The 24,124-nt window shown below is 44.5% G+C and overlaps 1 long non-coding RNA gene across 2 annotated transcripts; it reads left to right on the top strand.

Annotated features, from left to right (window-relative positions):
* The first annotated feature begins 8,741 nt into the window (after positions 1 to 8,741).
* LOC147115164 (uncharacterized) lies at positions 8,742 to 23,509 on the top strand. 2 transcript variants are annotated; one of them, XR_015079070.1, is made up of 4 exons: positions 8,742 to 8,839; positions 19,317 to 19,618; positions 20,780 to 20,901; positions 23,232 to 23,509. It is a non-coding gene; the product is annotated as an uncharacterized LOC147115164 (long non-coding RNA). The 2 variants fall into 2 exon arrangements; XR_015079069.1 differs by lacking the exon at positions 8,742 to 8,839 and adding an exon at positions 9,393 to 9,557.
* Positions 23,510 to 24,124: the final 615 nt, after the last annotated feature.

The following is a 24,124-nucleotide window of genomic DNA, read 5'->3' as shown; positions in this document are numbered from 1 at the left end:
AGCCGCAATCGGGCTCGGCCGGGGAGGGGGGCAGGGCTCGGAGAGCGGGGCTCTCAGCCGGGGGGGGGGGGGGGGCGGGGCTCAGAGGGCGGGGCTTGGAGAGCGGGGCTCTCGGCCTGGGCCCCCCCCTTCCGCCCCCCTTCTCCTTCCCGCCCCCCCCTTCCCCCCCCGCCGCCCCCCCTTCCCCCCCCGCCGCCCCCCCTTCCCCTTCCCGCCCCCCTGCCCCTTCCCCCCTCCCTTCCCCCCCTCCCTTTCCCCCCCGCCCTCCCTTCCCCCCGCTCTCTTCCCCCACCCGCTCTCTCTCTTCCCCCCCAGTCGCTCTCTCTCTTCCCCCCAGTCGCTCTCTCTCTTCCCCCCCAGTCGCGCTCTCTCTCTCTCTTCCAACAACAACATGCCCTCGAAAAAGCCTCGGCACCGCCGGGCACTCCAGCTAGTTATTAATAAAAGACATACTGGGTTTAAAAGACACAAGTCTCAGCAGGCAAGGCTGTAAACAGAAATACAGGCTTTTGAGAGAAGATCAGTTGATAACAAAGTTGTAAACAAGCTTTGAAATGAGAAAGGGATATTGACCAAGAAACTAAGACCCTATTGAAAAGCAAAGACTTGCTTCCGAAGAGTCTAGAGTTTGGAACGGACACAATGAAAATGCCCAGTTTAAAGTGTCAAAAGCTAACACGTGAAATAGAAACACAAACATTAAAAGAGGCATGTGCCTTTGAAAACATGACATCAAGTAAAAGAAACAACTGCTGGTCAAATAGTTTTATGTTAAATTTGGAAAACAGGAACCGTAAGATTAAATATGCAACCAATTGAGATAGCTAGAAATGCATGAAACATTCAGTTGAAGTGTCTTTAATTTAGACATAGTAAAAACCATACCAACAAAAAGACTTTGAAGCTATGACTTCAATAGATACAGCAAGCAATTGCATTGTGTTTGTATTGAACTTGGAGAATAAGGAAAGACACAACGGGGGAGAAATTCAGTTGGTTGCGCCACCCGTTAGCGCCTTAAGAGGGCGCTAAATGGGGACCTGCGCCTCTCGCGAAATTGAGCGGACATTTAGCGGCAGCGCTAAACCGCAACGCCTGCTCAGCTGCGCACGCAGATCCTGACATCATTTCATGGTGCAACGCCATTGGGGCGCCCCGAACCGGAAATTCAGTGGCGCCCCCCTCCTTTCCGCCTGTTGCTCCCAGTCGCTGTGGGGCTGGGTGCTATTTAAAGGGGGCTCTTCCTGGCTTCTTTGTGGTAGCCATTTTTGGACTACTCCTTCTGTGAGAGCTTTCTGCATTGAGTAAGGGCTCGCAGAGGTACTTTTGGCTTCTGACCAGAACTTTGTAGTTGGTTTGCTTTATCACCGGCATAACCTTGAGTGGCCACATACTATAGGGGCTGCAATGGGTGGGAACGTTGGGCTTCTCCATTACATTGAGAGGGCACAGAGACGCAGAGAGAGAGAGTGCCAATCATGGCCAGACGGAGGAGGGCCAACAGGCGTCGGCACACGAGACCTTACCGTCCCAGGATTTTCCGCCAACAGTTCTCATACCTCAATATGCCTGAGGAGCAGTGTTTTCGGAGGCTGCGATTCAGCAAGGAGGTGGTCACTGAGCTCTGCCACCTGTTTCAGCCAGATCTGCAGCCTCAACTGAGGAGCAGGACATCTCTGTCGGTGGCAGTGAAGGTCACAGTGGCTCTCAACTTCTATGCCACCGGCTCCTTTCAATCCGCTACTGGGGACATTGCCAATATCTCCCAGTTCGCGGTGCATTGCTGCATCCGTCAAGTCACGAATGCCCTCTTTAAAAGGAGACGTCAGTACATCTCCTTCCCCATGACCCCGGACAAGCAGCAAGAGCGCACAATAGGATTTGCAAGAATAGCAGGCTTCCCCATGGTCCAGGGCGCCATTGACTGCACGCATGTGGTTTTGCCGCAAGAGAATGCCGAGGATTACCGCAACCGGAAGGGGTGCCATTCGTTGAATGTCCAGTTGGTCTGTGACCACAGACAGCTGATAGTCGCTGTCAATGCCCGCTTTCCAGACAGCAGCCACGACGCCTTCATCCTGCGCCAGACTTCTGTGGCAGACCTTTTCGAGGCCCCGGCTCACCTAGGAGGCTGGCTTCTCGGAGACAAGGGCTATCCTCTGTGCACCTGGCTGATGACCCCGCTCCGTTCGCCCAGCACCCCTGCTGAAGAATGATACAATGAGAGCCATCAAGCGACCAGGAACATCATTGAGCACACAATTGGCGTGCTCAAGCAACGGTTCCACTGTCTGGACCATTCCGGAGGAGCCCTTCAGTACTCACCTGAGTGAGTCTCCCATTTCGTTGTTGTGTGCTGCATGCTGCATAACCTGGCAATCCTCAGGACTCAGCCAATGCCACCAGATATTGGAGCACCAGCAGAGGAGGAGGAGGAGGAGGAGCAGCAGCACCAAGACGGGAGGGAGGCACAAAGTGCAAGGGCCATCCGTCAGCGGCTTATAGCAAGTCAGTTCTAGGCCCCCTCTGAGGGAATGGCTTCTGCCATTCAAAGAACATGAATGGAACCGTGCCGCAACCCCTAAGCCGGTCAAGGCAACAATTAGTTCAAAGAGCAAACATGCACATTCTGAATAAAGACACTTCTTTATTTAACAAACTGTGTGCCCTTCCCGCATGACAAAGTAATAGAGAGAAACCCCCAAAAAAGCAGTCAGTCACATAACTGGCTCTCACAACCTGGAGACAATGAACAAAACAGTAACCAAAAAATGACCATGATCCTCGGCCTTCAATAAAACATTTAACAGCATTTTGCCACACCTCCTACTTTTTGCCCTTCGAGGGTGATCTGCTTCGCTTGCGAGGATCGCCCCTTCCCACCCTGCAGCTCCTCCGCAATGGGACCCCAGTGGCTGCAGCAAGGCTGGGGGAAGGCTACTGAGTGTTAGAAACTGAGACTGCAGATGCCCTTGAGGGACGGCCTGGACCAGCTCTGGGCCTGGAGGGCCCGGCTGCTGACTGCTCCAACTCTGCATGGGCGGCAGCAGTCCGTCCTACAGGTGGTGGCAGCTGCAGTGGAGAAGTGACAGTGTTGGCAGCAGGAATGCTTTCATCCTGACAGAGGACAGCAACTCCCTGTTCGGACGACACACTGGCACTCCCACGGGGCAGCACTGCAGCATGCGGAGCAATCTGCTGAAGCACAGACTGCTGGCCTGCTGCGGCGTGGCGAGGGCCCCGGCGATTCGTGCCCGATCCAGCGAGGGTGGCAGCAGTCAGTGCTCGTGTGGCCTCAATCTGCGTCTGCATGAGACCAGCCACTGACTGCATTGCAGCACTAAGCACTTGCGTGGCAGCCGCTTGTGCTGCGCTGAAGTCCTGGAGACTCCTTGCCTGTGCTGCGCCGAAGTCCTGGAGACTCCTTGCCTGTGCTGCGCCGACGTCCTGGACACTCCTTGCCTGTGCTGCGCCGAAGTCCTGGACACTCCTTGCCAGTGACTCAATGGATTCGGGCATCCTTGCCACTGCAGCCATGAGCTCAGTGTGCCTGTGCTCCACCTGGGCGCTCATTTCAGCGAGGAGCTGCACCTCTTCTGCGCTCACTGTAGCAGGACTCGAGGCCAGACTCTCCCTCCGGGGAGAAGGCCGCCGAGCTTCCCTACCCCCCACCCCCACGTTACTGCAGCCCGCTGGGCCCCGGAGCTTCACCCTCCTCAGACCATTCCCCCCTGCTCCCCTCCAGGGAAGACGTATCCCCATTATGGCTATGGGCTACCTCGGCTGAGGGTGGCACCGATGGTCCGGCTGCCTCCTCGTTGACGCCTTCAGAGTCACTCACAGTGGCAGCTTGAGGGCCCGCCTCCTCACCTGGCGAATCAGCATCTGAAAGCAGGGAGGTACAAGAGTGGCTTTAGAGTGAGGACAGGGTGGCAGCGAGGGAGGCATGAGTGCTGCAATGTACTGTATTGGTTCGATAGTGGCAAAGGATGCTGGTGTGAGGCACAAGTGGAAGGAGAGAGGTCAAAAAGGTGATGACCTTACCATTGCTGTCCAGAACGGGGTCGGCATCTCCAGTGGCGATGGGGCCAATCATCCGGCCTGCCATAATCCGCTGGACTCGCTGCTCCAGATCGGTGAGGGCTTGAAGGTGAGGCCGGCCTCCCCCGGTCTTTGTTGCTGCCTCCTGTTATGCGCCAGCTTGCCCTGCAAGAGAAAGGACGGGCTCTGAGTACAGTGTGAAGCCCTGATCTTGGCTGCACTGCCTCCCATGGTGGAATAGCCCTTACAGTGTGAAGCCCTGATCTTGGCTGCACTGCCTCCCATGGTGGAATAGCCCTTACAGTGTGTAAACTGCTGAATGTGCGTGTGAGTTTCCTGAAAGGGCCATAGGTGTTGGATGAGGGCTGGGCATTGGGGCTTTCAGGACCCTTTGGCCATAAAGTGAGGTCGACATGCAGGGATGAAGAGGATTCTGAAAAGGGTACTCACCCTGACGACCCGAGTGAGGTCGTTGAACTTCTTCCTGCATTGCACAGGGGTCCTAGCCACCATGCCGCTGGAGGTCACTCTTGAGCCACCTCCCTCCAAGCTTTGCGATAGTCGTTGGGCAGCGGCCTCCTGCCACTGTCCGGGAACAGGATAGGTCGCCTGCGCTCCACCGCGCCAACCAGAACCTGCAAGGCCCCCTCGCTGAACCACTGCGCTTGCTCCCTGGCCCTCTCCATGGTCCTAGGCATAAGAATGTGGCAGCAGGTCTGTCCAGGCCGAGAATCAGGGCTCTGATGCGCAGGGTGTGGCTGCAATCCAAGATCGAACCTCCCCTTTAAGAGCTGACCGGCCGGTGCCAGCGTGTCTGCGTGCAATTGCTAACTGGCCGCACCTGCGCTGCGCCCGCCCTCGGAGGTAGCGCCTCGCTTCTCCGGCTTAGCGCCTTAAGACAGTCGTGCAGCGCCTGTTTTAGCGCTCCAAGCACCTCCTGGGGCGAAGCAGGCCAATTTACCAGTAGGTGGCGATAATTTGCACCGGGCGCAAAATTTCGCGCCCGGCCAACACTTACGCCCCAAACGGGGCGATACTGAATTTCTCCCTCAATGTCTGCTAAAAAGCAGTTAAGCCAATATTAAGAATCTTCGATAAGAATGACATCAAACAAAAACCATAGCTGTCATTGTTTTTATGATGGTTTTTGAAACACCTAAAAGGTAGAGAAATAATTATGCATGCAATAGTTGAATTGATAGTAAGAAAGAAAGCATTCAAACAGAGAGAATGAATAAGACAATTAGCTGACATCAGCAGAGAACATCAAAGAAGAAACCAATGCCAAAAGGGTATAAAAATAAGACCTTTTTTAACAGAAGTCAGAACACGCTGAATGGGTAGGGCGTTTCTCAACTTTCCAGAGGCATCTCTGTAAGTCTTTAACTATGAGTCTCGGGAAGTCAGATTGATTTTGGTGGATGTTCTGGATTTAGAAATAAGTAAAAAATAAGAAATGTAACGAAGTAAAGATTTGAGAATAAGGATCTCTGAGAAATAAGAAATGTAAGCTAATTGTATTTTGAATTGTTAATGTTGCGACTGATTCAACAGATGTTAACTGAAAGTCGGCTCTTAAATAAAACGATATATTTTTAGAATTGTCTCAAAGAGTAATTCTGTATACTCGCGAACCCACAAATTCTGTACACTCTTTTGTAAGGAGTTGCAGAATTCTGGGGGTTATTCCAGACCCTCATAATATCTGGAAGGTTACAGTCTAGTTCAACTTATTAAAAGTATACTATCTGGAGGACGGTAACATCTTTAGTCGTTCCTTTCCTTTAGGGAGAGATAGCCTGAACCTTGAGACCCATTTAAGCGTATTATAGAATTTGGCTATCTCTAACTTAAGTTGAAGGTGAACGTCTGGGGAATACGCCTGATCTGGGGTAGCCCAAAAGGGCTAGGACTGTAATTATCCCTTCAGGTGAGACCACACCTTGAGTATTATGTGCAGTTTTGGTCGCCTTATCTGAGGAAGGATGTCCTTGCCATGGAGAGAGTGCAGCAAAGATTCACCAGACTGATACCTGGGATGGCAGGAATTACGTATAAGGAGAGATTGGGTCGATTAGGCTTATATTCGCTAGAATTTAGAAGAATGAGAGGGGATCTCATTGAAATTTATAAAATTCTAACAGGATTAGACAGACTAGATGCAGGAAGGATGTTCCTGATGGCGGGGGAGTCCAGAACCAGGGGTCACAGTCTAAGGATAAGGGGTAAGCCATTTAGGACTGAGATGAGGAGGAATTTCTTCACCCAGAGAGTGGTGAACCTGTGGAATTCTCTACCACACAAGGCAGTTGAGGCCAATTCATTAAATATATTCAGGAAGGAGTTAGATATATTTCTTAAGGCTAAAGGGATCAAGGAATATGGGGAGAAAGCAGGGACAGGGTACTGAATTTGGATGATCAGCCATGATCTCATTAAATGGCAGAACAGGCTCAAGGGGCCGAATGGCCCACTCCTGCTCCTATCTTCTATGTTTCTGTTTCAATACAACACAGCCTGAGAGCCAAGTATTTTACATATTATGTAAAAGTGCATACTAAAGTAACTTACACATTACATTACATGAAGTGTCAAAGGGAAACCACCGAGGCTTGATCTAATAGTCATATACAGGAAACTTTGGTTTATCTGGAGGTTGTATGTCCGGAAACCTCGATCTAACGGCAGAAATCAGCAGCCGTTTTGGTTAGGTTTTTTTTCTTCTCCTAGCATTTTTTTTTTTTTTTTAACAGTCAGGCTCTGGAAAGCGTCTCTGTAGCTTAGCAACAGCTTCAGAGACGCTTCCAAGGTACGGGCCGAGTGTTTACAAGCTGTTGCTAAGCAACAATGTTTGTTGTCAGATACGGAGATGAAAACCTCCGTATCCTTCAACATTAGCGCTGGTCTGTCCGGAAGTTTTCATAGATCGGCATCACGCGGTCCCGGATATTGCGAAGTTTCCTGTAAACAGTAAATATCAACCTATAAAAAGGAAACACCCATCTTCATTCATTTTTCATTATTTCCATTTATGGGGGATTCCTAAACTAGGGGCCATAAGTATAAGAGTCACTAATAAATCCAATAAGGAATTGAGCAGAAATGTCTTTACTCAAGAGTAGTGAGAATGTGGAACACTGTACCACATGGTGTGGTTGAGGCAAATAGCATAGATGCATTTAAGGAGAAGCTAGATGAGCACGAGGGAGAAAAGGAATAGAATGATATGTTAATATAAAAGCAAAATACTGCAGATGCTGGAAATCTGAAATACAAACAGAAAATGCTGGAAATACTCAACAGGCAGGCAGCAGCTGTGGAGAGAGAAACAGAGTTAATGTTTCAGGTCGATTTCATCTGTTCTGATGAAAGGTCATCGACCTGAAATATTAACTCTGTTTCTCTCTCCACATATACTGCCTGACCTGCTGAGCATTTCCAGCATTAACTGTTTTTATATTAGAAGGATATGTTGATCGGGTTAGATGAAGCAAGGTGGGAGGAGGCTCGTGTGGAGCATAAACAACAGCATAGACCTGTTAGGCCGAATGGCCTGTTTCTGTACTGTAAATTCTATGTAATGTTCACCTATCAGTTAGATGGTACATCTTGTGCATCCCTGATTATAATCGCTTAACCACTGGTGGCTCTGCCTTCAGCTGCCGAGGCCCTAACCTCTGGAATCCCCTCCCTAAACCCTCTCTACTTCTCTCTCTATATTGTCAGCTGTGGCTCAGTGGGTAACACTCTCGCCTGTGAGTCAGAAGGTTGTGGGTTCAAGTCCCACCCTGAGGAGTTGAGCACAAAAATCTAGGCTGACACTGCAGCTGCACTGTTGGAGGTGCTGTCTCTTGGATAAGACGTTAAACCGTATGTAGCCCCGTCTGCTCTCTCGGGTGGACGTAAAAGATCCCATGGCACTATTTTGAAGAAGAGCAGGGGAGTTATCCCCGGTGTCCTGTCCAATATTTATCGCTCAATCAACACAACAAAAACAGTTTGTCTGGTTATTATCACATTGCTATTTGTGGGAGCTTGCTGTGTGCAAATTGGCTGCCGCATTGCCCACAACAGTGACTCCACTTCAAAAGTACTTCATTGGCCCGGAAATTTGGGTCTCCACAGGTGAGTACGCACGGGGTACTCACCCGTAAGCCCAATGGAAGTGCCGGTTTCCTGCATGCACTGCGCATGCGCGGGAAACCAGCACTTCCGTTCCCCTGAAAGAAGGGGTTCAGAGGTCGAACGCGTGCGCAGGAGAGGCTGCGCATGCGCATCGAACTTACGTTTTATTTTGCAGGTTTCCCCAGGAGGGTAAGTCTCCAGAAGTTAGACATGTAAAAAGCAGTCGCAAGGCCTGCTTTTTACAAGGTAAGTGGTGAATTAATTAAAATTAAAACATTTTTTCCCCACAGGTTTATTATTTTTAAATACTTTAAAGAAAGGTAAGTTTATTTTTAGCCCCGTTAGAAAATAAAATTACTTTTTTCAAAAATTTAAATTGTTTAAAATAGTTATTTCATGTAATTTATATTTATTTAAAAATGTGATTTTTAAAAATGTATTTGAAGATTTAGTGATGTTTTGGGGCATATAGTATTTATAAGTTTGACAGGTCTTCCTGTCAAACTTATGAAGCATTCCCTGCTACCATTGGCTCTCCATGGCCCACATGATCCCAGGGGACACATCGAACTAACTGCGCCCCTGGGATACGCAAGCACTGCGCGCCGGCAGTTGGAGGAGGCCCAGGGTCGGAATCCCACGCAGGCCCACAGCTCAACGGCCGGCGCGCTAGGTAAGTGCAGGTCGGGGGCTTGCACCCGCGGGAAGCCCCCGACCCGAATTTCTAGGCCATTAGCTGTAAAACGCTTTGAGATGTCCGGTGGTTGTGGAAAGGCGCCATAGAAATGCACGTCTTTCTTTCTCTCCTCCTTTAAGATGCTCCTTAAAAACCCAGCTCTTTGACCTAGCTTTTGGTTATCTGTCCTCATATCTCATGGGACTCGATGTCAAATTGTTGTCTATAACAGTCCTGTGAAGCGCCTTGGAACGTTTTACTACGTTAAAGGCGGTATATAAATGCAAGTTATTGTTGTACAACACTGCGCACTAGTCTCCCCAAAAGGGAGACGCAAAAAAAAAACCTAAGTCGCTATTCGTTACTTAAACTCCCAATATACCTTCGTCTCCTTCCATCTTATTGCGGCTGCTACCCCAAGGAATTCTCTTCAATGGATGCAAGGAGAAGCCCCGTTTCCCCCTCGCGTGTCCTGTCGGCGGTCAAACCAGGATGACGTCAGCTACGAAGGCGGCGATTGGTGGGTTTGAACGGAGGAGGCGGCGCCGCGAGCGCTGCTGGTGTGGAAGGTCTTGCGGTTGGCCTGGAGCCGGCTGAGGCCTTGGGCGGGACGGGGCTGTGCAGCAGCCTGCACCGCTCGGCTCGCAGACAGTGTGCGCGCGCCGCGCTAACACGCCCGAATCGAGTGTGAATGAGATCGCTGGCAGCTAACTTGGTGAGTTGATGTACAGCGGGTTAAAAAAAAAAAATCACTTTTTTACAAAAAAAGCCAATTCATTATTGTTTTAAGTTTGTGAGGACAGAATATACTTTTTTTGCAAGGGGAGTGGGAAGGAGAGACCCCCATATAGTGTAGGTAGTGTGTTTCTGCGTCATGGTGCAGGATTTTCGCTGAGTTCATGGAGCTCCTCGAGTTTAAACTGGGATAAATGTTGGATTGTGCTGTATAGTGTTGAAGCACGGGCTCGATCTGTCTTTGAAGGCGATTTAAAAACAATTATTGGCGTCCAAATAAACCGTAGGTTTTGCTCTTCTAGTACGTGCATAATTTCAGAACATGCTCTCCTGCAAGGTTACGCAACTTGCGAAATTTTTTTTGTTTATAAAGTGTAACCTACGAAATGCATTCTGACGGCAACTTTATTTGCTGATCTGCGTAATACTGTGCAAGAGAAACGAGCGTGCTTCCGGTGCTAGCCTCCTCTTACAAGGCAGATGTCTAGTGAAGACAGCGCCTTTGCAATGTTAATGGTACTGAACTCCTGAGTTTAAACTGTAGCATAGCAAATGATGGGATTCGATACATCTGTTAATGTGTGATGGTAGATTGTTGTAAAAAAAAAGTCCCTTCTGGTTCACCAGTGTCTATATAAGGGAAGTTGAAACCCTTTGCCTATTCTGGCCAGCCCATGCTTCCAGTCCCACATTGTGGTTGACTCTTGACTCCCTCTGAAGTTGCCTAGCAAGCCAGTTCTAACAGCCTTCACTCAAAAAGGTGGCCTACTGCTATCTTCTCAGGGCAACCAGGGATATTGGCAAAAAATGTGGCCTTGCTGGTGTTGCCCACATCCTAAAAACACATTTTAGGATCTGTTAGGATCCTGGGAAGGCTGTCTCGGTTTTGGAATATGTCACAGAAATGCAGCATTTTGTAATTTTGCCAAAAGATGCAGTAATTTCAAAAGTGTGCTTCCTTTTTTTTTAGTTAAAATTTTGCTGCTTGGTGATCTAATTTGTTCAAGTAGAATGTGGTTCATATTTCTAATATGGACACTTTGTTTGGGGGTAGTACCTACTTAGAATTGTCACCTTGTCCTAAATGAAAGAACAGATGTGTGTTTGATGTTGGCTGATAGCTCTGTTCTCTAGAAGTAGACATTTTTGTGTAGATGTCTCCTTCATGTGATATGGATGGGAATGATGCACAAAATGACTGTGCCCAGGCAGTCCCTAGCTAAAAGTTTTAAACTAGCTAATTTAATTCATTTGTATTGCTCTTTGAAATTGTGAGTGAAGTAACTAGACAGTGGATGTCTCATTTAAAATATTAATTTGGGGATTATTCTATAGACTCTAGCTTTTAAATGATACATGTAATGTCATATACAATAGCAAAAAGTTCTGATGAAGGGTCTCAGACCTGAAACGTTAACTCTGTTTTTCTCTCCACGGATGCTACCTGACCTGCTGAGTGTCCAGCATTTTCTGTTGTAATGTCATATACTTGTGCGTCATGGGGTTTGTCACTGGAACCGTTTGACATCTCCTCAACTAGTGTAAATTCACAGATGTCTGTTGTCTGCTGGAAGATATGAATGTCTGTGCATCAACGTGAAGGTATCAACACTAGGGATTAAACTTTTCCACTGGCATTTATTTTTCTTTGAACACTGAACCAGGTAATAGGATAGCTACATGCGGAGTGCTTGCTTTACCCAAACATAGTTCAAGGCACAAATGAGGACATTTGCCCCATTGTGTCTATTGCTGGTTCTTTGCTAAAGCTAATCCCATTGTCCTGTATCATACTCTACTTCAAATGTTTGCACTGCCCAACAATGTGCCATAACACTCAACTTCCGAAGAGCACTCCTTTCTCTAACATTTTCACATCAGCCATATATGTAGTTTCTTTGAGCGTGTGTATAATTTGGCACACATGGTAATTCCACACTGTAGACTTGCAACTAGGAACTGTATTGTACTCATCCAAATTTAATTCATACAACTTTAATTATCAGAGGATACATAGTAAAGTTTTGGATGAGAGAAGATCATTGGTCTATCTTGTCCATTCTTCTTAACCACCCATTAGCTTCCTTCCCGTGATTCTGCAACTAAATGCAGTTCAAGAAAGTTCAGAGAAGTTTTTTTTCTGTACTTAACATAACTTGCACAATTCTCTCCTATTGTACTGTACAGAGGGCCCATATTAGGAAGCTTGAATTACTAAAAATAAGCAACTGAGTTGTGTTCAACTGTTCTGGCTCCGCTAGCCCTTCTGTTACTCCAGAATGCCTTTGTTTATAATAGCTGACTTGATTTTTATCTTTTGGCAATATTTTTATTTTCCCAAAGGTATTGACTTCTGGGTGCTTCTCGCCTTCCAGGACATCACCCAAGTAGCTATTCTTCATGTGTGAATCTAGACAACGAGGCTGGGATTTTCTGCTTCTGTACTCCACGGCCTGAGATTTTCTGCCCATTGAATGGGTGGAAAATCACAAACTGAGGTGCAGAAGCGGAAAACCTGACAGGAATGTTGGCACACTATTCTCTAGGAAGAAATTGCAGGCAAGGCATTTCTGTCCCACACTTGCACTTTTCAGCAGGTGTCGCTGAATAATCAGAAGCAGGAACACATGGCACATGTTCCCTTCTTGCTGCCATGTCAGGTGATGATCAGTATTTTGGTATTCAGCAGAAGTGTGATTGGGTGAACATAAGAATTAGGAGCAGGAGTAGGCCATACGGCCCCTCGAGCCTGCTCCGCCATTCAATAAGATCATGGCTGATCTTCAACCTCAACACCACTTTCCCTGCTTGATCTCCCTATCCCTTGATTCCCCTGGAGTCCAAAAATCTATCTATCTCAGCTTTGAATATACTCAACGATTCAGCATCCACAGCCCTTTGTAATAGAGAATTCCAAAGATACACAACCCTCTGAGTGAAGAAATTCCTCCTCATCTCAGCCTTAAATGGCCGACCCTTTATCTTGAGACTATGTCCCCTAGTTTTAGACTGTCCAGCCAGGGGAAACAAAATCTCAGCATTTACCCTGTCAATCCCCCTCAGAATCTTGTATGTTTCAATAAGATCACCTCATTCTTCTAAACTCCAGAGAATATAGGCCCAATTCACTCAATCTCTCCTCATTGATTCCTGGGATAACAGGGTATCCATCAAGTGAATCTTCGTTGCACCGCCTCCAAGGCATGTATGTCCTTCCTCGTATAAGGAGACTAAAACTCTGCACCAGGTGTGGTCTCACCAAGGTCCTGGACAATTGTAGTAAGACTTCCTTACTTTTGTACTCCACCACATTGCAATAAAGACCAACATGCCATTTGCCTTTCTAATTGCTTGCTGTACTTGCATGCTAACTCTGCGTTTCCTGCACTTGGACACCTAAATCTTGCTTAAATGGTTAATGTCATTGGTGCTGTGGTATAGAGGCCAGTGTTCAGAACTCAGTCCAATTGCATGACCCCATTTAGGTTGGAGAGTTTATTAATGTTTATCTCTATTTTAAGTTAATGGAAATGAAAATTGAGGGACTATGTTATATATAGTTGCTATGCAAAGGTTTTAAGTATGCATACTATTGCATAATTCCCGTATTGGCACTCGACCTTTTAAATAGCACATGTATGAACTCCAGTAATGTGCAGCAGCTGTTTTACAGTAATTAGTAGCTTATTGCTTGATGAACTCAACTTCAAGGCTATAATCTCCTTGTCATTCACAGGATTATTAATAGCTCCCATTTCATGCAATTTATAATGTCTGAACTCAAGATTCCTGCATTATTCCCAGTTGCTAGAAACTATCACTTGAAGTTGACTCTCTCAAAATCCCTTACTTCTCGTGTATGAACAACATTTAACTGAGCGTTTCAGTCGTAGCAGTAATTGACAAACTTTCCACCCTCCAGTCTATTATAATAGGCCAGAATTTACTGTCAAAACATTGAGGCTAATGATGTTCACCGCAAATCACACCGACATCAGGCGAGAGCAGATGCGTGGTTAAACGTAAAAGTCTGGAAGTTGCTGTCCGAGATGCTCCGCCGTAATCATAGAATAGTACAACAACTTGTATTTATATAGCGCCTTTAACGTAGTAAAATGTCCCAAAGTGCTTCACAGGAGAGTTATAAAACAAAATTTGACACTGAGCCACATGAGGAGAAATTAGGGTAGATGACCATAAAGCTTTTTTTGAAGAGGTAGGTTTTAAGGAGCATCTTAAAGGAGGAAAGAGAGGCGGAGAGATTTAGGGAGGGAATTCCAGAGCTTAGGGCCTTGGCAGTTGAATGTATGGCCACCAATGGTTGAGCGATTAAAATCAGGGATGCTTAAGAGGCCAGAATTAGAGGGGTGCAGTTATCTTATTTGGGGGGGGGGGGGGGTTGTTGGTTGTGGGGCTGGAGGAGATTAGAGATACGAATTTGAAAAGAAGGATGAGAATTTTAAAATCAAGGCGTTGCTGAACCAGGAGCCAATGTAGGGCAGCGAGCACAGGGTTGATGGGTGAACAGGAATTGGGGCGAGTTAGGACACGGGCAGCTGAGTTTTAGATGACCAAGTTTACTTAGGGTAGAACGTTGGAGGCAAGCCAGGAGTGCATTGGAATAGTCAAGTCTACAGGTAACAAAGGCATGGATGCGGGTTTCAGCAGTAGATGAGCTGAGGCATGGGCAGAGTCGGGCTATGTTATGGAGGTAGAAATAGGTGGTCTTGGTTATGGTGCGGATATGTGGTCAGAAGCTCATTTCGGGGTCAGATCTGACACCAAGGTTGCGAACAGCCTGGTTCAGCCGCAGACAGATGCTGGGGAGAGTGATGAAGTCGGTAGTTAGGGAACGGAGCTTGTGGCAGGGACCGAAGACAATGGCTTCAGTCTCCCCAATATTTAGTTGGAGGAAATTTCTGCTCATCATCCAGTACTGGATGTCTGACAAGCAGTCTGACAATTTAGAGACAGTGGAGGGGTCGAGAGAAGTGGTGATTCGGTAGAGCTTGGTGTCGTCAGCGTACATGTGGAAACTGACTCTGTTTTTAGATGATGTTGCCGAGGGCAGCATGTGGATGAGAAATAGGAGGGGGGGGGGCAGGATAGATCATTGGGGGACGCCAGATGTAACGAGGCGGAAGCAGGAAGAGAAACCGTTGCAGGTGATTCTCTGGCTACGATTAGATCGATAATAATGGAACCAGGCGAGTGCAGTCCCACCCAGCTGGATGATGGTAGAGAGGCGTTGGAGGAAGATGGAGTGGTCAACCATATCAAAGGCTGCAGACAGGTTGAGAAGGACGAGGAGGGATAATTTACCTTTGTCACAGTCACGTAGGATGTCATTTGTGAATTTAAGAGCAGTTTCGGTACTGTGGCAGGGACAGAAACCTGATTGGAGGGATTCAAACATGGAGTTCTGAGAAAGATGGGCATGGATTTGGGACTTGGGAAAGGGAGGTTGGAGATGGGACGGAGGGGTCCAGAGTTGTTTTTTTTTGAGAAGGGTGATGATAGCAGATTTGGAGGAGAGAGAACCTTTAATAAGATCAGCTAACATGGGTGCTCAGCAGTTTAGTGGAAATTTTACAGCAGGAAGTGGGTCTCATGGACAAAATAAGCGTGGGGAGGGCATGCGGGGATTTCGGAGAGAAACTGGAGAAAGATGCGAGTCGAGCATAGGAGGCCATTCAGCTCATCGAGTCTGCGCTGGCTCTTTCAAAGTGGTGTTTCTCATGGACAAAAATAAAAATTCTCTTCCTATACTGGCTCTTTATCTTCTGATTTACCTCCCTCTTCACTATACCTCCACTCTTTCCTTGTAACTGTATTTCTGACTTTTTTCCTAACTCTCCTGTCTACCAGTGTCAGTTGTGGCTCAGTTGGTGCACCCTCGCCTCTGAGTCAGAAGGTTGTGGTTTCAAGTCCCACTCCAGAGACTTGAGCACAAAATTCTAGGCTGACACTCCAGTGCAGTACTGAGGGAGTGCTGCACTGTCAGATGAAACGTTAAACCGAGACCCCATCTGCCTCTTGGATAGATGTAAAAGATCCTATGGCACTACTTCGAAGAGGAGCAGGGAAATTATCTGCGGTGTCCTAGCCAATATTTATCCCTTGAACAACATCACAAACCGATTATCAGGTCTTTATCACATTGCTGTTTTGGAAGCTTGCTGTGCGCAAAGTTGCTGCTGCATTTCCTACATTGCAACAGTGACTACACTTCAAAAAGTACTTCATTGGCTGTAAAGCGTTTTGGGACATCCGGTGGTCATGAAAGGTGCTATATAAATGCAAGTCTTTTTTTTCTTCCTTGTCTCTTTATTCCCTCTTGCTTTGCAACTTGTTTGTTCATAAACTTATTCTGTTTACAATCCTTTTTGACATTTATGTAGTTATCACTTTAAAAATGCATTTTATCTACCTTGTTACCTACTGCTACTTAGGGAACTGAGACAAAGGGATGTGGATGGGATAAGAACATGGGTCTTTATTTAAAACTTTGTATTTGGCAGATTGTTAGCATCTAAATATCTGGATTCCGCTCCAGTCAGTTGTGAACGTTAAGCGGAAGGTTTAAATGTTCCAGGTTATATGCATGCACTAATGAAAACTGAAACATGTACACGCTGAAACTAATGTTTAGTCAGCGTAATACAAATGGCTTCTGTTTGAAGGGGTGGGGGCAGGAGGAAACAATTTAGGGCTCCCTGGAATAGGAGGGACTAAGGTAGATGAAACCAGAATCGCCAGACCACGGGTCAAGAAAACAGCTTTTGTCTCATTTATTTCCATCTGGTTGCTCCTAAGCATGTGTTTTATCAGCAAATAAACAGAGGGTATTCAATTGTATTAGACTACATGGTCATGTGTCAGCTCTCGGAAAAGATTGGATGCAAAGAGGCTTCAAGGGGATATATACAGGCTAAGTGAGTGGGCAAGAACATGGTAAATTGAATATAATGTGGAGAAATGTGAAGTTAACCACTTTTAGTAGGAAAAATAGAAAAGCAGAGTCTTTAAATAGTGAGAGATTGGGAAATGTTGGTGTTCAGAGGCACCTGGGTGTCCTTGTACATGAATCACTGAAAGTTAACATGCAGGTACAGCAAGCAATTAGGAAAGCGAATGGTATGTTGGCCTTTATTACAAGAGGATTTGAGTATAAGAGTAAAGATGTCTTACTGCAATTATATAGGGCCCTGGAGTATTGTATACAGTTTTGGTCTCGTTACCTAAGGAAGGATGTACTTGCCATAGAGGGAGTGCAATGAAGGTTCACCAAACTGATTCCTGTGATAGGGGGATTGGTCTATGAGGAGAGATTGAGTAAACTTAGGCCTATATTCTCTAAAGTTTAGTAGAATGAGAGGTGATCTCATTGAAACATACAAAATTCTTACAGGGCTTGACAGGGTAGGTGCAGGGAGGATGTTTCCCCTGGCTGGGGAGTCTAGAACCAGGGGTCACAGTCTCAGAATAAGGGGCCGGCCATTTAGGATTGAGATGAGGAGAAATTTCATCACTAGGCGGGTGGTGAATCTTTGGAATTCTCTACCCCAGAGGGCTGTGGAGGCTCAGTCATTGAGTATATTCAAGGCAGGGATTGATAGATTTTTGAATATTAAGGGTATCAAGGGATATGGGGATAGTTCCGGAAAGTGGAGATGAGGTAGATCATCAGCCATGATCTTATTGAATGGCGGAGCAGGCTCGAGGGGCCAATTGACCTATTTCTACTCCTATTTCTTATGTAATGTGTTGCATATTCTTTATCAACTGAAATTGCTTCACCCTGATAAATGTTCTCTAGACGAAATGCCTTCTCCATCTCTTTCTCTCCACCCCACCCCCCTTTCCATTCCTGAGTTAGCTGATTTCAGAAAGGATCATGCTATAATTCACCTTGGTGCTTGTGGGCACGAGAGGAAGAAATCAGCTAAGATTTCTGCGGTTCATTGGTACGCATCCACCCTTGCTGGAGCTCAAGAAAGGACAGGTGGGCGCAGCCAAATTTGCAGTTGACTTAATGCCCAGAACATGCAGCTAATGGCTGCATAGGTGAGCTATTGGAAGGTGATTGTCACCTGTGGACTGTATCCCAACAGTCAGTGCCTTTAGGAGGGGAAAAAGTTGGGGTGGGGGGCAGATATAAAAATGTTTCTGTTGTAGTTGACTTTTGTGTGATATTTGCTTCGATGATCAAGCAAAAAGGCATTACTACAGATGATGGTGAAATTGCTGATTTATTATAATTGAGGCCACTGATATGTTGAAGGGTGGGGGGGGGGGGGGAGAGGAAGATGGAATTTGATCCCAAAACGCTGATTTAAAAATTCTAGAATTCCATGCAATAATAATGAAATTTGACTTGGTCACTGTGAATCAGTTGCTCTGGTTGTACAGTAATAGGTTGCTTTCCAGGAATAGACAAAAACCTCTTCAACTTCTGCTGAACAATTCTGGGGATTGTAACTTTGCAAAATATGGTAGTACAAGTACAGAGCCTGAAAGAAATATTGCTGTATCACAACAACTTGCATTTATTTAGAACCTTTAACATAGGAAAGTGCCCTAGACATTTCAGAGATGCAAAGAAACTGGCATGGAATCAAAGGAAAATCAGGAGTGGTGAGCAAAAGCTTGGTTAAGGAGGTGGAGACACTGGTTCAGGAGGGAATTTCAGAGGAGAGGGCCTAGGCAGTTGAGGGCATGGCTGCTAATGGTAGATTGACAGGAGTGGGTGCACAAGAGGCTGGAATTGGAGGAACAGAGTTTGGAGGACAGTTGTAGGCCTAGACTATCATCAATTTTAATTCATTACAACACTTCAATTTTGTCTCAGCAATTTTCAAGTTTTGCCTTAAACTTTGTGCTTGCCAAAATGACGATGCCAGTACTGCATAAAGTACTGGCAGATCAAGTGGTGCAATCACTGAATATAGATTAAAGCTTTCTGCTCTGTCTCAATAAAGTACCATTGTGCATTAGTCTATACAAAAAGCATATCCCAAAAATAACCAGTATGGTGTTTTCACTTCTCATAATCTGCCACTTTTGTAGCTTGTTTAATTGCTGATGTGTATTGAATTATGGGCAATTTTGTGGTGAGACGTATTGCCTTTCAGAACTGAAACTGCTGAAATTAATTGCACGGAATCATCATAGCTAACATAACTGCTACTTGTCTGTCTAGGCTGGATTTATTACTTCTCCCACATAACCAGTGATGTTTAGCTAACTTATACCAATAATGCATGTACTTACGATATGCTGTCTTGAATTTTAATATCTATCCTGTTTTGATTTTGATATTGAGCTGTACTTTCACTTTTTGATTTCAGAATACATTATTAAATTGCTTGATGGTGAAACTAGTATTCCACAAATACTCTTTCCCAATAATTGCATCAACTGCAATATAAATGGAGCAAATTCTTCAAGTTCTTTCTAATGGAAGTGGTTCCATAGGATGCGCTTGATGGAAATAGCTTGTTGTTGAATGCTTTTCCTACTCATCAGTTGCTTTACATTCTAGAAATGATTATGGATAAGCAATTAAGTTCAAACGACAATTTTAAAATTTTTACGCATAAAAAGCCCACAGAATGTGAGTTTCTAACTTGTTCCTTAGTTGCCCAGTCATGGCTTACAAGGTGCGACATACCTGGACTATAAGCTCTCTGTGTGGCTAACTAATACTATAGCATTGATTATTTTGTTGTCTACCTAGGTATGGCCCGTGGACATCAGAAGCTTCAATCCCAGCAGCGGAATGCAAAGAAGCAGGCTGAACAGAAAAAAAAAGGGACATGATCAGAAGACTGCTGCAAAAGCAGCTCTTGTCTACACTTGCTCTGTCTGTAGGGTAAAGGGAGCTGGGGACCAAGCATTCTTCTGAGCAGCTCTTCATCCTAATTTAGGACCTAATGACGTATGACAACAGTGATGTAAATCACTCATTGTTAATGGAAGGAATGGCAGATTCTGCCTTTTCGGTCTAGAATGTAGACAATTCATGCACAAATCTGTTTTGTAAGTTAGACTTCTTTCACTAGTTGATGTTCAATATAAAATGTTGTTGTCTTTCTTTACACAGCAGCCCAAGTTTTAGTTTTTATTGGAATATAATTGTACATACACCAAAAAGTTATATTAATAGAATGTGCTTGTTGGGCTGTTATACAGAGCCCAGCCCAATTGTTTCTATTAACTTTATCTTGTTGAAAGCGCTTGATTCCTTTCTGTGTTGACTGTCCTTTAGCTTTCAAAGATCACAATGTTGCCACAGGAACATTCTTTTAAAGTGTGTTTATAAATCTCTTATTTCTCAAAAAAACTTTGAAGGGAGTAAAATAAAAACTCAGAAAATTAATGAAACCACTGCCTTGGATTCAGTGCAGGACTTGTGTGTTTGAGGACAACCCTTGGCAGAAAATAGATCTTTCAAACTGGAAGAGCTGGTTAGTTGTACAATATTGCTGCTACTAAACAAGAAAATTAAAGATCAGTGAGATGAGATTTGCTCTCTCAGCCTGTAGGATTTACAGTATATTAGGGAATCCTGATTGCTTCTATATTGAAGCCACAAATTGGCATGCCATATACTTAATCAGGCTTCTTAGTAATTGTATTCTTGGTAGTTTCCCTAGTGGATGAAACAACCATAACTATTGGTCCTGCCTAATTAATCAGTGATAGAAAGATTGAGAACAAGGAATGGTGGGACTTTCTTAAAATGAGTTTCACTTAGCAGGTATAATCTGTTTCGAATAGGAACTCATTTTAAAAAATCATCTGAAACTGCTTCAGCAAAACCAATTTGTATAGAGAAGTGTTGTAAAGCATTGCATATACATGAATTACTCTGAAGTGCCGTGACCATTTTGCAGTTAAACATAATTGATCTTAATTGGTGTTGATTGAGGGAGGAATGTTGGCCAGGACCCTTGGGAGTCTACTGTAGCCTTTGTTCTTTTAAATGTAAAGTAACTGAAAAATCAGCAGCATGAAAGTAAACTGAGAAAATAGGAACGTTATAAAAGTGTTGTTTTAATTAAAAAAAAATTAAAAAAATTCTTGTAGCTGTTGATCCATATTGTACAGGTCTCGACTTTAGTTATAACTATTATGTTGATTTTTGATCTAGCTGTATTTGATCATGTATCATAACTTCTGTGTCTGTATTACACCCAGATGCCAGATCCCAAAACATTTAAACAGCACTTTGAGAACAAGCATCCTAAAGCACCAATGCCACCAGAGCTAGTTGATGTGCAGGCATAAAAATGGGAGAGTGCCAACTTATGTCATTTCAGGTATGTACCTTTTTGAGATTTAATTTGTTTCATGTGACTGATTGTCAGACTACTGCTGTATTTGGATCGACATAACTAATTATTCTAAGTGAGACAAGCAGGTGGCTCACAATAATACTGTGAATCCATTCTGTTCTACTACAGAAACTTTCCCCAAGGATAACATTATGATGCAGCAAATGGCATCAGTCACTCCTGATGAAATCTGGAATTCTGTGCATTTACTGTGATTATCCAGTTTGTAGTGGTCAGCACAAGAATTCATTGACATAATAATTTGGAAGTCTGTTCACTTTGGGTGTGTTGAATGAATGATTAAGCAGGCGTTGTGCAAAGCTTGCAAACAGGATATTGCCTGCAGCAAATTTCGAAAAACACAGATCTAAGCATAGGTTACTTTGGCAAGTTAGCTGTATGTTTAATGGGAATTCAGGTTTATCTAAAGAAAGCAAAATTCATTTTACCACTAAGGTTGGAGTACTTTATTAAACTTAAAAGAATTTAAACAAAGATCTTGCCACAATTTGAAAAACTGTTCCCAAAGGCTTGAACAGAAGCCTCACTATTAATCTCAAACCCATCAGAATTTAAGATTCAAAAATACTAGACTTTTAAAATTGGATAGACATTCCAATTTAATTGTAATGATTTCCAGCAGCCTGAAAGGATGCCAGAGAATGCTAACTGATTGATTGATGAATTCTGTTTGTAGAGCTCTCTTTCTCTCCTGTGTATAGTGACACCCCATTTCTTCCACTGCTTTTACATCCAGCATATCGTGCTTTGGGTTGTTTCCATAAGGAAGACAGAAAATGCTGGAAATACTCAGCAGGTTAGGCAGCATCTGTGGAGAGAGAAACAGAGTTGACGTTTCAGGTCAATGACCTTTCATCAGTTCTGATGACCCCTTTTATGTGGCCAGGTCATTAACCTAACCAGGGGGAAGGGCTCGACATGATTGGGACGGGGTGGGGGTAGCCATTCCATTCCCATTAAACGCGAGTATGCCACTGGATGTCAACTCAGTATTCAGAGAATCTCATCTACACTTCCAGGGCTGCATGAAGTGAGGCTCGAATCTACTGACGCAGGCAGGAATTCTACCACTGAGCCATGGCTCACTCCGTTTGTAGTATTAAATGACCCAAATTCTGCCACTGCTTAACCACCTCAATCTTTAGTGTTCGTTCCAAAGAGATGTACAACCATCCTCCTTCATTTGTATTTTTGTGAGGTTTTTGCCCAACTTGGCTACTAATCAGAGTAGTGTGAAATAATTTGAAGCTTAAAAGTGAGCTTGTGCTGACACAGTGATGTCTGGAAACCAGTTTTCTTGAGGCAGTAACAGAAAATGCTGGAAACACTCGTGTCAGTCAACATGTGGTGGAGAGAATAAATTAGTTGATGTTTCGGGTGTAAATCTTTGACAGCCACAACATTTTAATGACCATTGGCTTGCTCAATGGGATGGACAATAAATGTTGGCCTTGCCAGCGACGCCCACATCCCATAAACACATTTTTTTAAAAGTCATAATTTGCATACTGTATATGTAGTCGTCCGCTTGGCTACATGGTAATACCCTTGCCTCTGAGTCAGGAGGTTCTGGCTTCAAGTACCACTTTCAGGACTTGAGCCCATAATCTAGGCTTGCGCTTCAGTGCTGCATTGTCTGAAGTGTTTCCCCCTCGGATGAGATGTTAAACTGAAGCCCTGTCTGCCTGTTCAAGTCGCTGTAAATCTCATGGCACGATTCAAAGCGAGAATGAGAGATCTGGCTAACATTTATCCTTCAATAACCAGCACCACCGAGATATTATTTGGCAATTTATCTCATTTGTTTATGGCACCTTGCTGTATGCAAAGTGACTGCCACATTTACCTACATAACTGATCTCCAAAAAAAAGTGTTTCATTGGCTGTGAAGTATGTTGCGATGATATGAAATAAATGCAAGTTCTCCTTATTTTTTAGTGCCATAGAATTTGCATATGAATTTATGTAGCTTGTCCTTTCCACTTACCCTTAATGCAGTCTGTAAGTTTGAACTACACCCCAGCTGAACATAAAAATTGGAAGTTTATGGTGTAATTTTTCAACGTAGTTCTGCATTAGGAACCTTGCCACCTGCCCATCCATTTAAATGCTCATTTGTGTGGTGCATGCCTGAATTTGCCCAAGTGTAAAGTCAGAAAATTACCCCTGTTGTTTTTGCACAGTAGTAGGAAATTGGAATGAATGTGAAAATGGGTTTGAGCTAGTAATACAGCTAGCACTGTGCATTTTTGCATATTAAACTCATTCTTATGAATACATTTTTATTTTTTTAGACTGCAAGCCACACATTCTTCCTTTGCTGTCCTGGAAGGAGAATCTGCGGACACAATCTTATAATATTAATGGTGACCAGCTATAACAAAGGAGCTTCATCTGAATTGCTTTTATTCCCCTTTTTCCATCTCGACCATGGACAAGACCACTCTGTTAATGTACGGTTTGATCACATTTCAGAATTTTTTTCTGATTATTGCTTTGGAATTTTTACTTTTGTAACTATATTGGTCATGTTGTGTACAATAACATTTAATAAAGTAGTAATTTGACTAAGTTTGCAGTGTTCAGTCTGTGCCATTTAAGATAAGTGTCTTAACAATTTTAAAGGTAGTTTTTAGGCTGGGTTACATTTAATTTACATTGCTTTTGCACTGTTGCAAATACACCAACAGTAAATGCTAATATCATTTCTGGTGATGTATAACTTAGTGCTCCATGGAGGTGAGGCTATAAAAGTGGTAACTTGACCATTTAAGCTAAGCATAAGCAGATCTGATGAACCAGGAGCAGAGATCCAGTTGGTGCCTTGAATCTGAAAATTGGAAGTGTTGCTTCTCTACATAGCTAGCTACGGATTTACAAAATATTAATAAAGTCTATACCAGACTTCTCCCCTCCTATACCTCCTTCCACTTACTACCTACTTGTTTTCTTTTCCCTCCCGAGTGAGGAGATCTCTAGCTTTTGTTCAGTCCCTATTGATTCCCTGGTTGAAATCTGAAAATTTGCTGTTTGGGGAATTGTAGACATGGACTTGGTGTCCTACGACTCAATATTGCAAGATAATTACGATGAAGAAGGCCATTCAGTCCATCTTAATTCATCCATCCGGAAGGACTTTGCAGTTCCCTCCCATTTATTGTCAGCCCTCATTTTATAATATGTCTCC

This window comes from Somniosus microcephalus, chromosome 7 (assembly GCF_052327205.1).
Source record: "Somniosus microcephalus isolate GS21.2 chromosome 7, FLI_Smic_1.0, whole genome shotgun sequence".
NCBI classification, from domain to species: domain Eukaryota; kingdom Metazoa; phylum Chordata; class Chondrichthyes; order Squaliformes; family Somniosidae; genus Somniosus; species Somniosus microcephalus.
Note: the sequence above shows the minus strand (reverse complement) of the source record. Positions and strands in the feature narration are given on the sequence as shown.